At 36.8% G+C, this 23,330-nt stretch overlaps 1 long non-coding RNA gene across 1 annotated transcript; it reads right to left on the bottom strand.

Annotated features, from left to right (window-relative positions):
* Nucleotides 1-7,313: 7,313 nt before the first annotated feature.
* LOC110936574 lies at nucleotides 7,314-8,159 on the bottom strand. The gene is made up of 2 exons (XR_002590128.2): nucleotides 7,994-8,159; nucleotides 7,314-7,504 (listed from the first exon to the last, which is right to left on the bottom strand). It is a non-coding gene; the product is annotated as an uncharacterized LOC110936574 (long non-coding RNA).
* Nucleotides 8,160-23,330: the final 15,171 nt, after the last annotated feature.

Raw genomic sequence — 23,330 nt, forward strand, 5'->3', positions numbered from 1 at the left:
AGACTTAATCCCTGTAATTATAACTTTGGAAACAAACATGATTTTGAAAGCAAGTTTGGTAAAAAGAGAATGACTCACAAACTGTGAGAAAAGAGAATAGACTCACCTTGTTAGCATATAGTCTTGATTAAATAAGCATCTTGATTCTAAGCATCTACTTTATAGTTCTGAATCCTGTGATGATTAAGCATCCATTTCGATTGTAAGTGTATGGGGTAGAGTTTCGAGTAGTTAAACATTTAGTTTAACAGAATGGAATACGTATTAGTGGTGAACCTAATCAAACCTAACGATGGTCACGAGATTCGAACCTTAACGAAATTCATAAAGTATAGTCTTGTTTAGACAGCACTTTGGCATCCGTTTAACGAACTCACAAAGTATAGCACTTTGGCATCCGTTAGTTGGTTCCTGAATTGATCGGACAGAGTATCGCATCGGTGATTATTGGTTAGAACACCAACGTATAGAGAGAAGAATAGAAGGAATGAGCAAAGAAAAATGAATCCTAAGCTTCCTATTTATAGGTAGGGAATATGAAATTTCTAGGAAGTTTCCTTTGTATTTCTAGGAAATTTCATATTGCTTTTCTAGGAAGTTACTTATGCATTTTCTAGGAAGCTTCCTTCCTACATATCTATCCTCTTACACCTTCCTAGCACCTTCCTTTGATATTATCTATCTTGTATATATTTATTTTCATGTATAACTATTTAGGTGTTTACTAAATCTTACTTGGCTGATTAATTAATCTTACTTAGCGTAATTAATCTTGATTAGCTTAATTAATCTTGATTAACTGGTTAATTAATCTCACTTAACTGATTAATTAATCTTAACGGTTTAATCAATTAATTTATCTAGCCGATTAATAATGTAATTAGATTAATTAACCTACTTAGCTTGCTTAACTGCTAAGTTTCCTTAACTGTTAAGTTTTACATAACTATTAATTTTACTTAATTGCTAAGTATTCTTGTTTAACAGGTTCCTGATTATGAGTTCTAATTTCTAGACACAAGAACTCGTATTAGTGTATTAACTCAATTCAACTTTAACGATAATCACGAGATCGAAACCCTCACAATAAATGACAAAGTGCAATACTTAAACATCCATTGAATTCACGACAAATGACAAAGTATAGCCCTAATTTGGGCAGCACTTAAACATTCGTTGGATTAGTTTCAATCGATCGGATAGGGTATCGTACTAGTGATTAGAGTTATTACCCTAATAACGGGCAGAGTTTCGGGATTTAGAAGGTAGAATCCCAAGCTACTATCTATAATAAAAGCTGAAATGAAAGAAAAGAATTGAGAAGTGTGAAACGTAGCAGTGATCAAGTTATTACCCTGTTGTCGCGGAAGCGTTTCGTGCTGTGTGTGTGTTTGTAGTAATTAAGTGATATCTCAGCGTACAAATGGAATTTGGACGTCGAACTAACGCAAAATTTCAAGTTCCAAACCCCTCTATTTATATCTGGAAAATGGGTTCCCTCGCGTGTCGCGACAGGGACAACTGGTCCTGTCGCGTTGCGCGACGGGTAATGTTTCAGGGTAGGGTAGGTTCGTGTCCAACATAGCCTTGGTGAGTCACAATTCGACGAAATTCACATCCTACAGCAAACTGTGAGGATAATCGTATGCTAGGGTTTACCCCCTTGAGTTTTAGGGGCCCTGAACCTGATTCTGATTGTTCTGAAAATTTTAGGGTTTATGTAGATTACTTAGGTTTCTCAATTAGGGTTTCCTATTGAACAATTAACATAATAAATAATAATTTTAGTGAGAGTTGTTACATCCTCCCCACCTTAATAAAAATCTCGTCCTCGATATTTACTGGAATAGATGAGGATATTTTCGCTTCATTTTTTATTCTAGCTCCCAAGTGTATTCTGGTCCTCTCTTTTTAACGAGCACTAATCGTTTGTGTTTGAAAAACTTGACCTTTCTTTCCTCTGTCTGTAGTGGTTTCTCCACAAATTTTAACTTTTCATTTACCTCTACATCTTGAAGAGGTACTACCAGAGATTCGTCAGATAGACATTTCTTGAGGTTGGATACATGAAACACATCATGTATTCCAGCTAACTCTTCTGGTAGTTGTAAACGATAGGCAACTGGTCCTATTTGTTGGATTACTGGGAATGGTCCTACGTACCTTGGACTTAACTTTCCTTTCCAAATACAAAGAGACTTTTAGTGATATCCTTCCTCTGATTTAAATTTCAATGGTTTGCCGATCTCATGGCCTGATAGTTGCTTTCCTCATATGTATGTCTAACATACTGGATGATACTATCATCCATAAAGTCTTTTAAATGGCTAACACTAGTACTTGTATGTATACCGATTATTAGAGAATCTTATGAGTGATAAATGATAGTCCTATTTATCGCCCATACACTTAGCATGTCTTTCTATATTTGCAGTGTTCCTTCAAACAACTCAAAATAAGTCGAGTTAAAATTCCCCCAGTAAGGTGGATATTTTGATTTGATGCAATAGATAACGGGATCCTATTAAATGAGACTAATTTATCTACATACAATTTAACTAAGCGTTTTATACTAAAGGGTTTTCTTCATTGGTAGTAATTGAGCTAACTTGGTTAGTTGATCCACAATCACCCAGATTGTGTTGTTATATTTTCTTATGTTAGGTAATTTGATAACAATATCCATTTGTTATCAATCCCCTTCCCATACTGACGCTTCTAATTATTGAAGTCAACCTAAAGGTTTCTAACGTTCAGCTTTAACTTGCTAACAGTTTAATACTTAGAGGCATAACTTGCTATCTATCAGTAATTCTTATAAAACTCTTGATACCTAATATCACTTACACGATACAACAAATACTTAATTTTATGAGCTCCTTCGAGAATTCCTTCTCATAGATTCCTTTGATTAGTATCCAAATTCTTTTCTTATGGAATCTCCAAATTACATTAATTTCTTTTTCTGATTCCTTCATTATTCCTTTGTAATCTTTCCGCATCATCCTTGATTGCTGTTTCTGGGGTACTCTTTAATTATTTCATTAAATCTATCCTCAATTTAATCTAAGAGCACGTACTTGATATGGCTTCCTTTGAGACTTATGACTTAAAGCATCAACTATAACATTAGTCCTAACTTTGTGGTATAATAATCGGTGTTGTTCCTAGTCTCGGATGAATTCTAAGTTTCTTCTCACGATCGGGTGATAGTCTAGGTAGACCCTCTGGGAAACGTCAGTCGGAATTTCTTTTAGTACCATGCTTCTCGTATTAATGAATTACGGGGCCATATACGCTATGCCTTACTTCCATGCATAACTCGCAGCTTTCATCACAGAGATGAACTTCGTCGGCTGGTCTGTCTTGTCTCTTTGTGGTCACTTCTCCAATTGGCTTGCAAATTTAAACCTAAGTCAGCAGTCACCCCTAGAATCATCGTTTCCATGTTATTCCTTTTTATGAAGCAGACATAATTTTCTTTCTGTCAGTTCTTTTCATTCCATGGCATACGTCGTGATCAGGTGTTTTGAAGCTCGGGTCTCACTATCTTAATGTCTAAGTTTTGAAGCATACATTACTTCATTCTTCTTAACATCTATACTAAGGGTTTGGACAACTTTAGTCCCTTGCAGCCCGTGTATTGTCGTAACAGTTTCTGTATTACTGGTAATCTTAGTAGGTTTATAGGTGAAGAAAGTCTTTGTAAGTGCATCTAGTCGTGGTTACTGTTATCTTCGCAAGAGGTCTAAAAGAAAGAAGAATTACTTTCCTTAGCGTAGGTTTCGTGCCGTTTTTTTTGTGTCTAGCACAACTTTTAGTTACAGGTTTCCTACTGCGTTAATAACCTAAGGTAACACAAAGGGAATTCTTATACTTTTGATGGCTTTTCAGCTAAAAGGGTTCCCGTCGTTTATATTGTTGCACGAGTTACGAGATAGATGATCAAACGAAATAATGTTTGATATCGGAATTATAGATGTATACGAGAGATTCCTGTAAAGAAATCTATAATTATTATTGACACATATGCTTGTGCTTTAATCTAAATTGTCAATCCTTATGATTTTTTTTAGACTTCCTTATAGATATACATATCTATATAATCACACATTTCACATACTGTAATATACATACCATTCATAAGGTCAATGTATTTAATAGATTCATGTTTCTAAAAACAAGTTAGATATCATGTCATGACACTACTTAGGGAATTCTTGTCACTCGTTTGACATATCCTATACCCCATCTTACCCGGTTCTCGCCGGAGAGGTAACCCCATCTTACCCGGACAAGCTGGAGAGTCTGCTACACCATACCCAGTCTTGCCGTAGAGGTAATTTGAATTTCCCATAAATAGTTCTTTCTTACATCCTGATTTGGAAAGTGCATCTTTTATTAGGACTTTCAACAAAGAATAAGGAAATTTGTCACACCCCAACCAATGGCGGAAACATCGGGATGAGACGAAGTGTGAAGATTGCTAGAGTCATCATAACGCTATTTGTGACAATATTTAATAAGCCGATTTCATTTCATAATTCTTTTGTCAACATTACAAAGAAATCAAATAACATCAAGTTCAAAGGAAATACAATACAACATAATCAACATTGATACAACGATTAAACCTAAACGTCTATATGTGTATCTAGGCATCAACGCTACTTCATTTCATAGCATCATCGTCCTCAACCTGTAACATGTTTAAAATAAAGTTCAATGCAAAAGCAAAGGCGAGTATACAAGTTTGATACGTACATAGCAAAAGATAAGTTTGAACAATTCCTCATAGCAAGCATGTGATTCAAGATAAACATTTAAACATGGCATGTGTCTAACATATCAAACCAAGAAAACGCAATATGCTCATGACATAACCGATGATAAAGGGCGGGTCGTTAATCCTATAGCGCTATACATGTCAAATGGAGGCTCGTGAAAGCTAATGACTAAAACATATCACATAAGTATGGTCCACGTAAGCATCAAGTATTACAACATAGTATTCATGTATAAGGATTGTTTTGTGCATTACATAAAGAATAAGTTTGAGTGTGTTTTAAATATGGTAACATGTTACACCCCAAAAAGTGGTAAACATAAAAAGGGGGTTGCGAGTATACTCACAAAGTTTGCATATGTTTTCCGATTATCCAATGTGACAAAGTTGGTTGGAAGGTTGAATGCGTAAGGGTTTAAGTTCAAGCATGTTTAGAGTCGAGATTTGGAATGAAAGTGACATGAAAATATTATATCAAAATATTTATCTTCACACATAACACTTGTATGACACTTGGTAACCTCATGGGTTATAATGATTTTATGAGTTGAACACCCATAAGAATCATAACAAGGTTTAGGTCCTTAGATGATAACCTACTACTTTGACAAATGAATATGATTTCAACATCAAAGATTCGAGTGTACATAGATAGTATGTAGGTCGTATATTATAAACATATTATTAAGTCCAAATGTTCAAGTATTCAAGTAAGAGGTAGAAGATTACATCTTCATTTAGGTACCTCAAGTTGAGTCATGGGTGTCATGGACGGGGTAGGAAGACAAGGCTTCCATTTAGGTACCCCTTTGATGTTCACCACTACACTTGATGTAAAAACAACCAAGGAGGGTCATGAACTAAGGTCTTTACATGTATGTAAAGTAAACTAACTAATAGAAATCATCAAATCATGTGAGGATTGTATGTTTGGACAACCCAAGTTGTTCCATAATCACTCATGTATCAAAGACTATGTTTGACATGATTTGTGGGTTGAAACCCTAGACAAAACACCAAGTTTATGAGGTTTAATCCCCTGATTTCAAATGTCTAAACCTTGTTTTTAAGCTTAACCAACCATGGGATAAGTTGTAAGCATTAGGACATAGGCATGAGATGTGTTAGACACAAGTTGCATAGGTTTAAACAAGTTTTGAAGAACATAAAAATCAAACAGAAAGTTTATGGACTATTTCGGGGCATTTCCAGGTTTGATTTCTCCAAGGAGAAGTCTAGGAATCGAACCCCATGATTATCCAAGCAAGTAGGAAAAAGAATCAAGTGAATCGGATAAGAATTGAGTGAGTTATGCTCATTTTCGTGAAGGGGTGTCAATCTGCTCGAACCTTTGCTTTCAGCTACGGTTTGGAGGATGTTTTGAGAGTTTTTAGTGTTGCAAAAGTGGTAGGGAGACTGGTTATAAGTGGTATTTATAGGGGGGAAGGATTAGGGTTTCAATGGGTTGGGCTTTGGAAGTGTTTAGAAGGGGTTACACCTTGAAACTAGCCCACAAAACCCAACTAATGGGGCTGAATTTTGCTGAATTGGGGTTGCCATATTTCTTTATTTTTTTATTTTTTAAAACATTATAATGAGTAATTTTGTTAATTAAGTTGTGTAATAATATGCAACAATGTTTCCCCTAACTTGTAACAAGGTGAAATATGAAATAAAACATGATTTAACTAGGTAAAAAGTGTAATGTACAAGTATGTAACATGTTTGTAAGTGACAAGTATATGTCACATATTAGATGATTAACCGTTCTATAAATAAGCATATTATTAGGGGTTTTTAGGTATCAACAATATAAGGACAAGCATGGACATGCATCGTGAATAAGTATAAGTATGAATTACAAATAAGGATTCGATGTACAATGAATTCGAACGTATGAACATGTATGAATATGTAGATGGTGAATTTAAAGAAATACGAATTTTATTTATGATCCAAGTCTCGGATTTTACAACGAAAAGACGACTACAATAATACAAGATTTCCAAAAATAGCATTACAAGGCGAGCTTTCTAATTATGGAAAGTATGAAAAAGCAGGGCGTTACAAAATTAGTATTCACATGACGGATCATATTCTAGAACAAAGTAGTACCAATAAATAAGAAATAACAGTGGCCAAGTGTTATTGCTTATTTACCATACTTGCAACGTTCTAGTCATCATCCTCATGGCATACTAACACCCATCACATTTTATCTATGCAAGTAATTAGCTTATCTTGAAGCTTATACTAAGGCATCTTTCTTAAGTTCAAGTCTATATACTATCCTTGTTGCTACCAGTTAATAACAATTCCTAACTCTTTCGTTTAAGTTTAGGTATTATTACAACACCCAATTACTTAAACAAGTGGCTTAGCTCTGATACCACCTTCTGTCACGACCCCCGACCCCACCCTGGACGGAATCGGGCGCTGCGAACAGCCAAGTGGTACCGGTGGTTACTTTAGAAAAACATTGCAGTGGAAATTTCATCAGGACCGTGAGTTAGGAAAAATATCAGAGTTTAGAAACACCGGATTTTATTTATTAAATAGATGGGATAAAACCCATGTTTTACAAGGGTAGCTTTTCATATGGGATAAACCCGATTACATAAAAGGAAAATTCTTAATTTAATTTAATTGATAAATCAAGCCACTTCTGTAAGCCTTTTGGTGTCGTATCCAACTCTTATTCCGATCTACTGTAATTACCTGAAACGCGTTTTTAAAAAGATTTGTCAGCGGGAAATACTGAGTGAGTTCATTCATTTTTGTTACAAAAACATATTTCTTATAATTCACAGCATTAAGAGTTTTTACATTTGCTTCTTCAAGATTGGCAAAGACTTAATCACTGTAAAATATAACTGGAAAACAGTGTTATCAGTTACAGTATTAAGAGCGATTACAATGTTTCTACAAGTCAACCATATACCCACGGTATTTGTCACTCGACCACCCATTGGCTATCTCGTTGTCCAATGGTGTCTGTGACTATGGTCATATCACCCCTTGGCTATCTCGTTGTCCAATGGTGATGGATAACAAGTAATGTATACAAAACCCCACATACCGGCTGTAATGAAGACTACAAAGACTTAATCCCTGTAATTATAACTTTGGAAACAAACATGATTTTGAAAAGCAAGTTTGGTAAAAAGAGAATGACTCACAAACTGTGAGAAAAGAGAATGGACTCACCTTGTTAGCATATAGTCTTGATTAAACAAGCATCTTGATTCTAAGCATCTACTTTATAGTTCTGAATCCTGTGATGATTAAGCATCCATTTCGATTGTAAGTGTATGGGGTAGAGTTTCGAGTAGTTAAACATTTAGTTTAACAGAATGGAATACGTATTAGTGGTGAACCTAATCAAACCTAACGATGGTCACGAGATTCGAACCTTAACGAAATTCACAAAGTATAGTCTTGTTTAGACAGCACTTTGACATCCGTTTAACGAACTCACAAAGTATAGCACTTTGGCATCCGTTAGTTGGTTCCTGAATCGATCGGACAGAGTATCGCATCGGTGATTATTGGTTAGAACACCAACGTATAGAGAGAAGAATAGAAGGAATGAGCAAAGAAAAATGAATCCTAAGCTTCCTATTTATAGGTAGGGAATATGAAATTTCTAGGAAGTTTCCTTTGTATTTCTAGGAAATTTCATATTGCTTTTCTAGGAAGTTACTTATGGATTTTCTAGGAAGCTTCCTTCCTACATATCTATCCTCTTACACCTTCCTAGCACCTTCCTTTGATATTATCTATCTTGTATATATTTATTTTCATGTATAACTATTTAGGTGTTTACTAAATCTTACTTGGCTGATTAATTAATCTTACTTAGCGTAATTAATCTTGATTAGCTTAATTAATCTTGATTAACTGGTTAATTAATCTCACTTAACTGATTAATTAATCTTAACGGTTTAATCAAATAATTTATCTAGCCGATTAATAACGTAATTAGATTAATTAACCTACTTAGCTTGCTTAACTGCTAAGTTTCCTTAACTGTTAAGTTTTACATAACTATTAATTTTACTTAATTGCTAAGTATTCTTGTTTAACAGGTTTCTGATTATGAGTTCTAATTTCTAGACACAAGAACTCGTATTAGTGTATTAACTCAATTCAACTTTAACGATAATCACGAGATCGAAACCCTCACAATAAATGACAAAGTGCAATACTTAAACATCCATTGAATTCACGACAAATGACAAAGTATAGCCCTAATTTGGGCAGCACTTAAACATTCGTTGGATTAGTTTCAATCGATCGGATAGGGTATCGTACTAGTGATTAGAGTTATTACCCTAATAACGGGCAGAGTTTCGTGATTTAGAAGGTAGAATCCCAAGCTACTATCTATAATAAAAGCTGAAATGAAAGAAAAGAATTGAGAAGTGTGAAACGTAGCAGTGATCGAGTTATTACCCTGTTGTCGCGGCAACGTTTCGTGCTGTGTGTGTGTTTATAGTAATTAAGTGATATCTCAGCGTACAAATGGAATCTGGACGTCAAACGAACGCAGAATTTCAAGTGCCAAACCCCTCTATTTATATCTGGAAAATGGGTTCCCTCGCATGTCATGACAGGGACAACTGGTCCTGTCGCGTGGCGCGACGGGTAATGTTTTAGGGTAGGGTAGGTTCGTGTCCAACATAGCCTTGGTGAGTCACAATTCGACGAAATTCACATCCTACAGCAAACTGTGAGGATAATTGTATGCTAGGGTTTACTCCCCTTGAGTTTTAGGGGCCCTGATCCTGATTCTGATTGTTCTGAAAATTTTAGGGTTTATGTAGGATTACTTGGGTTTCTCAATTAGGGTTTCCTATTGAACAATTAACATAATAAATAAGAATTTTAGTGAGAGTTGTTACATCCTCCCCACCTTAATAAAAATCTCTTCCTCGAGATTTACTGGAATAGATGAGGATATTTTCGCTTCATTTTTTATTCTAGCTCCCAAGTGTATTCTGGTCCTCTCTTTTTAACGAGCACTAATTGTAACGCCCGACTCTTTTGTACTTTCCATCTATAGAAAGTTTTGTTCGTATTTCTATTTTTGGAAACTTTGTATTCTTGTAATCGTTCATTTCTTTGTAATCATTATCAAACCGAGACTTGGATCATTAATGAAGCTTGTATTTTGTTACGTTTATGTTATACGCATTCTATGTATGCTCGTATGTTCGATTTGGTGAATCAATCGATGTTTAATCGTTATTCTTGGAAACTATGTGCGAAACTTGTAATTAATCTAAACTTATGCATTGAACGTGTTTTGAACGAGAACGATACTTGGTTATGATATTTATGCGCTTAATTATACTTTGGTTTTGATTATTATGCTTAACTACACCTTATACTATGCTTTTGTATCAAAACAAGTCCCTAAACTCTCAAGATTGTACCTAAGAGGATCAAATACAAACTTCAAGGACTAAAGTGTAACAAAACGAAAGTTGGAAGACCCCTACCCGCCGCGTGACGCGAGGGTCCTAGGCGTCACGCGACGCCCCTGTTTCGGCAGACTTGTGTTTCTTTGAGCTGCATGCACGAAATCCCATTAATCTAACCCACCCAATCACCTTTAATCCACCTCTAATCACCTCCAATCATCTTCTAACTCCTCTATTATAAATACCCACCTTCTCCAACCCATTTGACACTTTCACAACTCTCTAATCTTCACAAATTCACTCTCAATCTGCAGTAAATCTGAGTTTTGGACAGATTCTTGTAACTTCACTAAAGTGAGTGTAACTTGCTCATTTCTTAACCAAATCACTTGGTTCTTCTTCCTATTGCTTTGTTATGTCCTTGGGTTTGAATCCTTGGTTTTTCCTTGGAAGAATCATGCTTGGATTTGCCCTAAAATGGACTAAAACTTTCTGTTTTGTTTATTATTAATCAACAACTTGTTATTCCTTATCCAACTTGTGTCTAACACATCTCACACCAATGTCCTAATGCTTACAACCTCTCCTATGGTTGGGTAAGCTTAAAAACATGGTTGAGACACTTAAATCAGAGGTTAAAACCTCACAAACTTTCTGTTTTAATTAGGGTTTTACCCACAAGTAGTGTTCTAGTGTGAAACTTGATGTATGTGTGATGGTTGGTTTAGCCTAGGCTATCCTTCATAAGAATCCACTCATTACTTGATGTTTTCTATAGATTAGTTGTTGTTATTACCTTAATACTTGTATGTTCATGACCCTCCATGTTGTTTATAACAACAAGTGTAGTGGTGAACAATAGAGGTGCCTAAATGGAAGCTTGTTCTTCCTACCTCATGTATGAACTCTATGTCACAAAGAGGTACCTAAATGGAGACATTAATCTCCTACCTCATGCTTGAATCTTAAGACTTGTAATCTATACTATCTAAGTTACCCTATATGTATATACCTAAGTAACTAAACTTGATGATAACTTAATAGTTACTTGTTAAGAATATGTTACATCATCTATGACCATGCCCTTGTTACGACTCTAATGGATCCTTGAATCCATGAAATCATACCAACTCTTTTGAGTTTAATAGTGTCAAGAACAAGAGTTATGTGTACAAGATGATTATTTTCGCTTATGTTATTTTTATACATATTAAACTCCGAATCTATAATCTTCCGATTTCCCCCAAACTCACACACCTTTGCTTTCCCGTGTAGAAGGACAAGGTGCTCCAAACTAATCCATCCACCAACTTGCTCTCGGAACTTCAAGTCACGACTTGTAAACCGTGAGTATACTCGTATTTTTCCCCTTTTTACTTTTACCACTTTTGGGGTGTAACATGTTTACCTATTGAAACTTACACATGAACTTTTGTCTAAACACATGAACATTCCTATAACATGCTTGTATATGTGATGGCTTGATACTTTAAATTGGGTGATTCTTATGTGTTGAACTTATCATTAACTTCGTACGAGCCAAACCGTGACATATGTAGCGCTATAGGATTAACGACCCGCCTCTACTGAAACTTTGGTTATGTCATGAGCAAGTTGCGTTTTCTTGGTTTGATATGTTAGACACATGCCATATTTAATGTTTATCTTGAATCGCATGCTTGCTATGAGGGATTGTTCACACTTTTATCTTATGTTATGTATGTACCAAACTTGTATACTCGCCTTTGCTTTTGCATTGAATTGTACTTTAAACATGTTACAGGTTGATGATGATGAAATGAAAGAGGTAGCACGATGCCTAGATACACACTTTAGACGTTAGGTTTAATATGTTGTATCAAATTTTGGTTATGTTAGTTTGTTATTTTGATTAAACTTGTTGTTATTTGGGATCTTGTATTGATGACTACTTGAAGTTTGGGAAATGAAATTTGGATTATTAAATTATTGTCACAAATAGTGTTATGATGTCTCGAGCAATCTTCACACTTCGTCTCATCCCGATGTTTCCGCCATTGGTTGGGGTGTGACACTAATCATTTGTGTTTGAAAAACTTGACCTTTCTTTCCTCTGTCTGTAGTGGTTTCTCCACAAATTTTAACTTTTCATTTACCTCTACATCTTGAAGAGGTACTACCAGAGATTCGTCAGATAGACATTTCTTGAGGTTGGATACATGAAACACATCATGTATTCCAGCTAACTCTTCTGGTAGTTGTAAACGATAGGCAACTGGTCCTATTTGTTGGATTACTGGGAATGGTCCTACGTACCTTGGACTTAACTTTCCTTTCCAAATACAAAGAGACTTTTAGTGATATCCTTCCTCTGATTTAAATTTCAATGGTTTGCCGATCTCATGGCCTGATAGTTGCTTTCCTCATATGTATGTCTAACATACTGGATGATACTATCATCCATAAAGTCTTTTAAATGGCTAACACTAGTACTTGTATGTATACCGATTATTAGAGAATCTTATGAGTGATAAATGATAGTCCTATTTATCGCCCATACACTTAGCATGTCTTTCTATATTTGCAGTGTTCCTTCAAACAGCTCAAAATAAGTCGAGTTAAAATTCCCCCAGTAAGGTGACTATTTTGATTTGATGCAATAGATAACGGGATCCTATTAAATGAGACTAATTTATCTACATACAATTTAACTAAGCGTTTTATACTAAAGGGTTTTCTTCATTGGTAGTAATTGAGCTAACTTGGTTAGTTGATCCACAATCACCCAGATTGTGTTGTTATATTTTCTTATGTTGGGTAATTTGATAACAATATCCATTTGTTATCAATCCCCTTCCCATACTGACGCTTCTAATTATTAAAGTCAACCTAAAGGTTTCTAACGTTCAGCTTTAACTTGCTAACAGTTTAATACTTAGAGGCATAACTTGCTATCTATCAGTAATTCTTATAAAACTCTTGATACCTAATATCACTTACACGATACAACAAATACTTAATTTTATGAGCTCCTTCGAGAATTCCTTCTCATAGATTTCTTTGATTAGTATCCAAATTCTTTTCTTATGGAATCTCCAAATTACATTAATTTCTTTTTCTGATTCCTTCATTATTCCTTTGTAATCTTTCAGCATCATCCTTGATTGTTGTTTCTGGGGTACTCTTTAATTATTTCATTAAATCTATCCGCAACTTAATCTAAGAGCACGTACTTGATATGGCTTCCTTTGAGACTTATGACTTAAAGCATCAACTATAACATTAGTCCTAACTTTGTGGTATAATAATCGGTGTTGTTCCTAGTCTCGGATGAATTTTAAGTTTCTTCTCACGATCGGGTGATAGTCTAGGTAGACCCTCTGGGAAACGTCAGTCGGAATTTCTTTTAGTTCCATGCCTCTCGTATTAATGAATTACAGGGCCATATACGCTATGCCTTACTTCCATGCATAACTCGCAGCTTTCATCACAGAGATGAACTTTGTCGGCTGGTCTGTCTTGTCTCCTTGTGGTCACTTCTCCAATTGGCTTGCAAATCTAAACCTAAGTCAGCAGCCACCCCTAGAATCATCGTTTCCATGTTATTCCTTTTTATGAAGCAGACATAATTTTCTTTCTGTCAGTTCTAGCCGATTAATAACGTAATTAGATTAATTAACCTACTTAGCTTGCTTAACTGCTAAGTTTCCTTAACTGTTAAGTTTTACGTAACTATTAATTTTACTTAATTGCTAAGTATTCTTGTTTAACAGCTTCCTGATTATGAGTTCTAATTTCTAGACACAAGAACTCGTATTAGTGTATTAACTCAATTCAACTTTAACGATAATCACGAGATCGAAACCCTCACAATAAATGACAAAGTGCAATACTTAAACATCCATCGAATTCACGACAAATGACAAAGTATAGCCCTAATTTGGGCAGCACTTAAACGTTCGTTGGATTAGTTTCAATCGATCGGATAGGGTATCGTACCAATGATTAGAGTTATTACCCTAATAACGGGCAGAGTTTCGGGATTTAGAAGGTAGAATCCCGAGCTACTATCTATAATAAAAGCTGAAATGAAAGAAAAGAATTGAGAAGTGTGAAACGTAGCAGTGATCGAGTTATTACCCTGTTGTCGCGGCAGCCTTTTGTGTTGTGTGTGTGTGTGTGTTTGTAGTAATTAAGTGATATCTCGGCGTACAAATGGAATTTGGACGTCGAACTAACGCAGAATTTCAAGTGCCAAACCCCTCTATTTATATCTGGAAAATGGGTCCCTCGTGTGTCGCGACAGGGACAACTGGTCCTGTCGCGTGGCGCGACGGGTAATGTGACAACTCGAAATTTCAATACTTGTATGGTACGCTACTCTTGTTTGTTTAGCATTGTGATTTCGTGTACGTGATGCGCACGTAATGAACAGGTGTTATTTGTACTTGATTGTTACATGTGCGTGATACAAAGGCAACCCCTACCCCCACTCTTGGTTTCGAGTCGCAACCTTGTGATTGCGGCCGAGACATTAGAATCACAGCCCACCTATTCTTTGCGAGCCCAAAGAAGGTTGGTTGGCCCATTGGTAGCGAGCCCAACTTAACCGTGTGTGATTTGATCAAACCTGGCCCAGTTGTGGTAACAAATAAATTACATGATCGGCCCATGTATTAGGTTTTGGCTTTATATTTGAGTGTACATAAACCCCTAGCCTCTTTTGATCACAACTTAACAAACCAAACCCTATTTCTTCTTGTTCACATCGGCAGACCTCAAGATCGCTTCCAGTATTCGGCTTGTGGTTAGTGATTCATGTCCATGTTAATTCTATTTACTCGATCATGGTTATGTGAGTATTTGATAGTATGTTACGCATGCATGTTCTGATATGATAGTTAGGGTAGGTTGATTAGTGTGTTTAACAAGTGATGATGCTATGTATATGTTGGTTGATGTTGATGTATCTCTTTTATTACTTTTGAAATTGATCAATGGTAATTGTTTGAAACCACTGATTGTATTTGGTCCAATGAAAGTGTAAACTAAATTCACAAAGTTCAAGCAACCAATTATGACATATGAGTAGCTTTAGTGGTCCAATACACTTGAAGGTAAGTGGCCTGACAAAATAAATAACCATGAATGAAGGTGGTGTCCATCTGATGTATTCTTGATCTAATAAAACAAAGTGGAATTGATAATCAAAAGTGGCGGCACATGTGATCAAATCAGTGTTGTCAATGATAGTTACTAGGGATATGTGAATTAACTAATTGAGATTATAATAGACATGTGATAACTATACGACTATAAATGAAAATAAACATTCATGCATTAATCAGATTGTGCGATGATGATGATTGAATAATTGATGAAACTGTTTTGTTCCTTGGTAAGTGCGGTGATTGATTGAAGTTATGATAGGGTCATATACGTAAATCATAGAGGTATAAACTAACAATCTGGTCCCATAAAATAATGAGTAGGATCGGCTTTATAGAAACAGGGAATAGGGGTGAAAACATTAACGGGGGAAAGGGTTTTACACATAAACTATTGGGTTGTTTAAGTCATTGTGGGCTGCATGAGTTAGGCCAGTTTGCATGGTCTCTCTTGGGCCGCATTCTGTATCGGGACAGCTACACTTGTGATGTGAGCTGGGCTCCGATGGGTGTTTATTAGTCTTAGCTGCATACTATATCGGGCCCTATGTTGTAGCGGACTTGGAATGGCATGAGTCATACAAGATAGGTGGGCCGATGGGTTGTTTAGTTGGGCCGGAACCAACTAGGTTGCACGATGCTTTAGCTGTATACGCATATGTATGTTATGGCCACACACATTTTCATTAGATTGATCATATTAGGCTGCACCGTATAGGCTGCCCACCTTGATGACGCATACTATAACCTGTTAGGTTCAAATGGGAATTGCATTTGTGAAGTAAATTGTGAGGGACACGATAATCGGTTGTGTGGATAAACCTTGTTAACCTGGATGGTGTGTGACTTGACTAATCGTTATAACTTGCATCACGGATGTGTATTTTATGAGTGTGACTTGTGTAATGATGTGTGCAAACTGTATATGCTATAAGTGCAGTACGTGTATAGACTACGTGTTCTCTGTGCATGTGACTGATTGTTATTGGTAACTCTTTTAGGACGTGTTTGATTAATTGATAAACAAGTACTTGATCTTACCGAGCAAACCAAAGGTGAGTTCATCTTTCTTGAGCATGCGTCCCGGTGGTTGGGACAGTCAGTGGGTATTCCTGGGAGGGACAAGTCTTTTGGGTTAAAACGGGAATGTTGGATAATATACTCTTCCTATCACCTTTAAAGTCCCTCCGTGTTGTTTGGTTACCGAGGAGGTAACATGGTATTAGTTAGTAGCGCTACTTAGGTTTGGCAACCTCACCCCGTATCTGGGAGAACGGGTGTTGAACTAATGACCTAGTCATGACCAATGCTTTGATAGGAGCATTGGAGAAAGGGCAAAATCATCAGAAGCCGTCTTGTATTGGGGTATTATCAACATTGTGTTCAACATTACTTCGGGAATTAACTTCAGTGGGTTAACTACATACTTGGTAAACAACGTTTTCGTAAAACTATGAACTCACCAGCGTTGTCTGATACACTTGTTGCATGCTCGCAGGTAGTTAGGCTATATGGATTTGGAACTTGCTGTCTGAAGTAGCTGGAGTGGTCATGGGTCGTGTTGACTGGATTCACTTATTGGAATATTGGTTTTCATACAATTGTTTTGAGAATATTTAACGTATGGTTTGATAACGCTTCCGCTGAACACATTGGTTTTCGTATAAACTCATGTTGGGATTTTATCATTTAATAGAGAGTTGTATTTTGAAACTTGTGAGTTCAATGTAATTCGTGGCTCATTGTCAGTTCGTCACACGCCTAACAGGGACACTCCCTAGGTGGTATTTTGGGGGTGTGACAGTTTGGTATCAGAGCCATTGGTTATAGTGAACTTGGTTTTAAAACGTTTTCATAAAACCAGACTATAACCGAACAGCACCGAAACCGACCATGACACTCAGCTCCAGACTGCAAGGTTCGTTTCTCATTTACGATTGCATAGCATATTTAGTGTACACTTATGTATAACATTACACGTGAATGCACACTTGGCACCACAGCATGAGCCCTTACATTACCAACCCTTGTTATGTGATCTATTAGTGTGACACTACCCTTCGACTATTGTGATTCTTGATCCCATAAAACCCCTCGCTTGCTATTTGAATGCGGGGAACCTTTTAGCGCAAGTTAAGAGGCACTGAGATAAGCATGCAAATCGCCTTATTATTATGGGTGCACACATAATAATAGCGCGAGGTGCATGCAAATCCCAGTGAGGCTTAATGAGCGTGAGAAGGGTTCTGCCCTATTGTGTGTAAACTTGGTAGTTTGTAGATTTCAATGTGATACTCGACTTTTACCTCATTTCGACCCTTAAGATTGTCCCCTTCTCTTATATAGAACCATGAGGGACAACGGAGGACGGAGGTATAAGTTAATCAACTCCCGGATAAACATGATGACATAAACAATAATCTTACTCCTTGTATCGCTAGAATTGCTATTGCATAACAGTTTTCCTCTCTAAGCTAGTCTATCCCCTAGCCCTTGCCTTGGCCGACGCTTACCGTTTAAGGTGACAGTTAGTTACTATTCTTGATATAGATAAACCTATCATTCCATTATCATGGTCACACTACATTCTCGATTGTCTACGCATAAACTTCTATAACATTGTGCTCTAGTTTAAAAAAAAAATAACCTGATAAACTCTTCTTTTGATACGTAGTGATCACTTCTTGTACTCTGAGGACGGTTGGGTATTATTTTATGACCATATCATTTCGAAAATATTTTCGTGTCCTTGTAATGAAACCTTTTGGTGACGTACTTGATGTTCCTAATGCACACGCCTTAGTTCAACCCTTCAAAGTTGGCTTCATACATGTTCGACTAATTACACACTCAATTTCGTACATAGATTTTAGTGAACCATTCTTATTCGCATACGGCAGGCTTGACGACTGTGGAGAACGCTCCGATTAAACCGGATCACTATGAATTCGACCAACCGTTACTCTTCAACATAATTCTTCTTGCGCCAACACCCTCAAACTAACGCTCCCATCGACCAGTACATCACTTTATTTCCATTTATACTTCTTGTTTGCGACCAGCTACATCCTCATCATCGGATTTGCTACTTTACTCATGATTCTAAAACAATTAGATGGAACAGATTGATGATAACCGCGTTTTGGTATATTCTTCGCGTCTTATCTTGTTGTGCTAAAATGAATACCATAGTTCTTGCATGGCCCTGTTATACGCTAATCCTCGCTTGGCTAAATCACTCTCCACGAACGTCACTCGAGGAATGAGTCATACTTAAGATCATCAAGTGCAAGAACATAGAAATAAAATTATTACTTACGTAAGGTATGCCAAGGTCAAAATTCCCTCTTGTGTGAAAGCACCATACTCATGTATAGCTTCATCGACCTCTTTGTTCCATGCTCATCTCTCTTTGACCGAAGGCTTGTCATCTACTACAACCAACTGCGACCAAAATATCACGATCAATATCAACTGAAAATCTCTTTTCCCTTTGAACGAACGAGTCAAGATGATACCAGTCTGAAATAGGGATTAATGCCTAACTTGAGTTTTCATTCAATCGATTGATTGAATTGCTTGAATCACCTGTTCCAAGAAATTATATTTTCTTTCTCGAATTCTTACATACGATGGCATCACCTTTGATCTTCGATAGGGGTGACTGCACCAGTTCTGATCGCCGGTAGCGATACCATATATAAACATATATCTCTTACACTCACTTTATCACATTCACATATTTTGCTTCGAGAAAATCTTGGTGGTGCACCCGACACACGTGATTTGAGGGTTGAGCATTTTAGCCTGTAACAAACTACCTTAACACATTTCCAGTTCGGTTTATCTCGTCGACCCTTCGTTTATGATGTACGACATTCGCCTCAATTCTGGTAAGCTCTAGATATACATTAGATACACTTGCTTCGTGAAGTGTTGGCTACTTAATATACAACATCCATGATAACTAAACACTGCCTTTTTGCAAGTCCCCAAATTCGAAGGCGTATAACTCACCCAAGTTATATATTAGTGCAACAACCCCCCCCCCCCGGTCGCACATGTTAAATGCACCAGGCAATGCCATACAGATATATGACACACTCGTATTTCAACTTTTGTGAGCATCTCTTGAGCTTAGCATAACTTGTCACAACCTTCTTCATTATCAAGCTCCTATTAACTCAACTTGTGTTTCTACTTAAGAGCAAGACATTTTTAGTTTAACACAATTAACACAAACTCTATTACCTCAAACACTCATTCATGCATAACACTCACATAACGGTAATTCGGGGAATTACGGAATTACACATGGGTTGTACTCGAACGTTGATGGACAATTAGAACACTATTCCTGAACAAATAAAGAAATATAACTTATGTGAATTTATACGTTATCTGACTTTATATGCTATATGACTTATATATTATTTAGTGAATTATCGACAAACTCATAATTGGAGCCTAGAGTATAATATAGCCTAAATTTCGAGGACGAAATTTCTGTAACATGGGGAGGATGTGACACCTGAGAAAAATCCGCAATAATCTTGATTCATAACCTCATCTTCTGTGCTTACGTGCTAAATTTCGGGACGAAATTTCTTTCAAGTTGGGGATGATGTGACAACTCGAAATTTCAATACTTGTATGGTACGCTACTCTTGTTTGTTTAGCATTGTGATTTCGTGTACGTGATGCGAACGTAATGAACAGGTGTTATTTGTACTTGATTGTTACATGTGCGTGATACAAAGGCAACCCCTACCCCCACTCTTGGTTTCGAGTCGCAACCTTGTGATTGCGGCCGAGACATTAGAATCACAGCCCACCTATTCTTTGCGAGCCCAAAGAAGGTTGGTTGGCCCATTGGTAGCGAGCCCAACTTAACCGTGTGTGATTTGATCAAACCTGGCCCAGTTGTGGTAACAAATAAATTACATGATCGGCCCATGTATTAGGTTTTGGCTTTATATTTGAGTGTACATAAACCCCTAGCCTCTTTTGATCACAACTTAACAAACCAAACCCTATTTCTTCTTGTTCACATCGGCAGACCTCAAGATCGCTTCCAGTATTCGGCTTGTGGTTAGTGATTCATGTCCATGTTAATTCTATTTACTCGATCATGGTTATGTGAGTATTTGATAGTATGTTACGCATGCATGTTCTGATATGATAGTTAGGGTAGGTTGATTAGTGTGTTTAACAAGTGATGATGCTATGTATATGTTGGTTGATGTTGATGTATCTCTTTTATTACTTTTGAAATTGATCAATGGTAATTGTTTGAAACCACTGATTGTATTTGGTCCAATGAAAGTGTAAACTAAATTCACAAAGTTCAAGCAACCAATTATGACATATGAGTAGCTTTAGTGGTCCAATACACTTGAAGGTAAGTGGCCTGACAAAATAAATAACCATGAATGAAGGTGGTGTCCATCTGATGTATTCTTGATCTAATAAAACAAAGTGGAATTGATAATCAAAAGTGGCGGCACATGTGATCAAATCAGTGTTGTCAATGATAGTTACTAGGGATATGTGAATTAACTAATTGAGATTATAATAGACATGTGATAACTATACGACTATAAATGAAAATAAACATTCATGCATTAATCAGATTGTGCGATGATGATGATTGAATAATTGATGAAACTGTTTTGTTCCTTGGTAAGTGCGGTGATTGATTGAAGTTATGATAGGGTCATATACGTAAATCATAGAGGTATAAACTAACAATCTGGTCCCATAAAATAATGAGTAGGATCGGCTTTATAGAAACAGGGAATAGGGGTGAAAACATTAACGGGGGAAAGGGTTTTACACATAAACTATTGGGTTGTTTAAGTCATTGTGGGCTGCATGAGTTAGGCCAGTTTGCATGGTCTCTCTTGGGCCGCATTCTGTATCGGGACAGCTACACTTGTGATGTGAGCTGGGCTCCGATGGGTGTTTATTAGTCTTAGCTGCATACTATATCGGGCCCTATGTTGTAGCGGACTTGGAATGGCATGAGTCATACAAGATAGGTGGGCCGATGGGTTGTTTAGTTGGGCCGGAACCAACTAGGTTGCACGATGCTTTAGCTGTATACGCATATGTATGTTATGGCCACACACATTTTCATTAGATTGATCATATTAGGCTGCACCGTATAGGCTGCCCACCTTGATGACGCATACTATAACCTGTTAGGTTCAAATGGGAATTGCATTTGTGAAGTAAATTGTGAGGGACACGATAATCGGTTGTGTGGATAAACCTTGTTAACCTGGATGGTGTGTGACTTGACTAATCGTTATAACTTGCATCACGGATGTGTATTTTATGAGTGTGACTTGTGTAATGATGTGTGCAAACTGTATATGCTATAAGTGCAGTACGTGTATAGACTACGTGTTCTCTGTGCATGTGACTGATTGTTATTGGTAACTCTTTTAGGACGTGTTTGATTAATTGATAAACAAGTACTTGATCTTACCGAGCAAACCAAAGGTGAGTTCATCTTTCTTGAGCATGCGTCCCGGTGGTTGGGACAGTCAGTGGGTATTCCTGGGAGGGACAAGTCTTTTGGGTTAAAACGGGAATGTTGGATAATATACTCTTCCTATCACCTTTAAAGTCCCTCCGTGTTGTTTGGTTACCGAGGAGGTAACATGGTATTAGTTAGTAGCGCTACTTAGGTTTGGCAACCTCACCCCGTATCTGGGAGAACGGGTGTTGAACTAATGACCTAGTCATGACCAATGCTTTGATAGGAGCATTGGAGAAAGGGCAAAATCATCAGAAGCCGTCTTGTATTGGGGTATTATCAACATTGTGTTCAACATTACTTCGGGAATTAACTTCAGTGGGTTAACTACATACTTGGTAAACAACGTTTTCGTAAAACTATGAACTCACCAGCGTTGTCTGATACACTTGTTGCATGCTCGCAGGTAGTTAGGCTATATGGATTTGGAACTTGCTGTCTGAAGTAGCTGGAGTGGTCATGGGTCGTGTTGACTGGATTCACTTATTGGAATATTGGTTTTCATACAATTGTTTTGAGAATATTTAACGTATGGTTTGATAACGCTTCCGCTGAACACATTGGTTTTCGTATAAACTCATGTTGGGATTTTATCATTTAATAGAGAGTTGTATTTTGAAACTTGTGAGTTCAATGTAATTCGTGGCTCATTGTCAGTTCGTCACACGCCTAACAGGGACACTCCCTAGGTGGTATTTTGGGGGTGTGACAGGTAATGTTTTAGGGTAGGGTAGGTTCGTGTCCAACATAGCCTTGATGAGTCACAATTCGACGAAATTCACATCCTACAGCAAACTGTGAGGATAATCGTAAGCTAGGGTTTACCCCCCCCCCCTTGAGTTTTAGGGGCCCTGATCCTGATTCTGATTGTTCTGAAAATTTTAGGGTTTATGTAGGATTACTTGGGTTTCTCAATTAAGGTTTCCTATTGAACAATTAACATAATAAATAATAATTTTAGTGAGAGTTGTTACAGATGGGTAATGGTCACTGACTCTAAGCTGGTAACTTTTTGTAAGACAGAAAAAGGCCGGGTTGGGTCAGATTGGGCTGACTTGCCAGCATTTTTTTGGATGCTTTTAGTTATTACTGTATTAAATATGATTACAAAAGCTATATTATCAATGTAGGTCAAGTACATCAAGCATAAATGAGTTAATACAAAGACAGGCATATTTACATATATATATATATATTTTATTAATATATAGAACTATGATTTGTATTATTTGGTAATTGTACCAGAATATTTATATTACTATTCTTATAAACCAATTAAACATGTATTTTTTGAATACAGAGAACAGAGTTGGAAGTTGAAAGGTGTTTTGGTCAAAAATTACCGAAGCAATTTAGTGATCAAATTAGTTAAGTGAGGTAGTGTGCTAAAAAGTGTATTGAAAATATGCTTGTTTAGTTGTTTGGAA

Source organism: Helianthus annuus, chromosome 1 (assembly GCF_002127325.2).
Source record: "Helianthus annuus cultivar XRQ/B chromosome 1, HanXRQr2.0-SUNRISE, whole genome shotgun sequence".
NCBI lineage: Eukaryota > Viridiplantae > Streptophyta > Magnoliopsida > Asterales > Asteraceae > Helianthus > Helianthus annuus.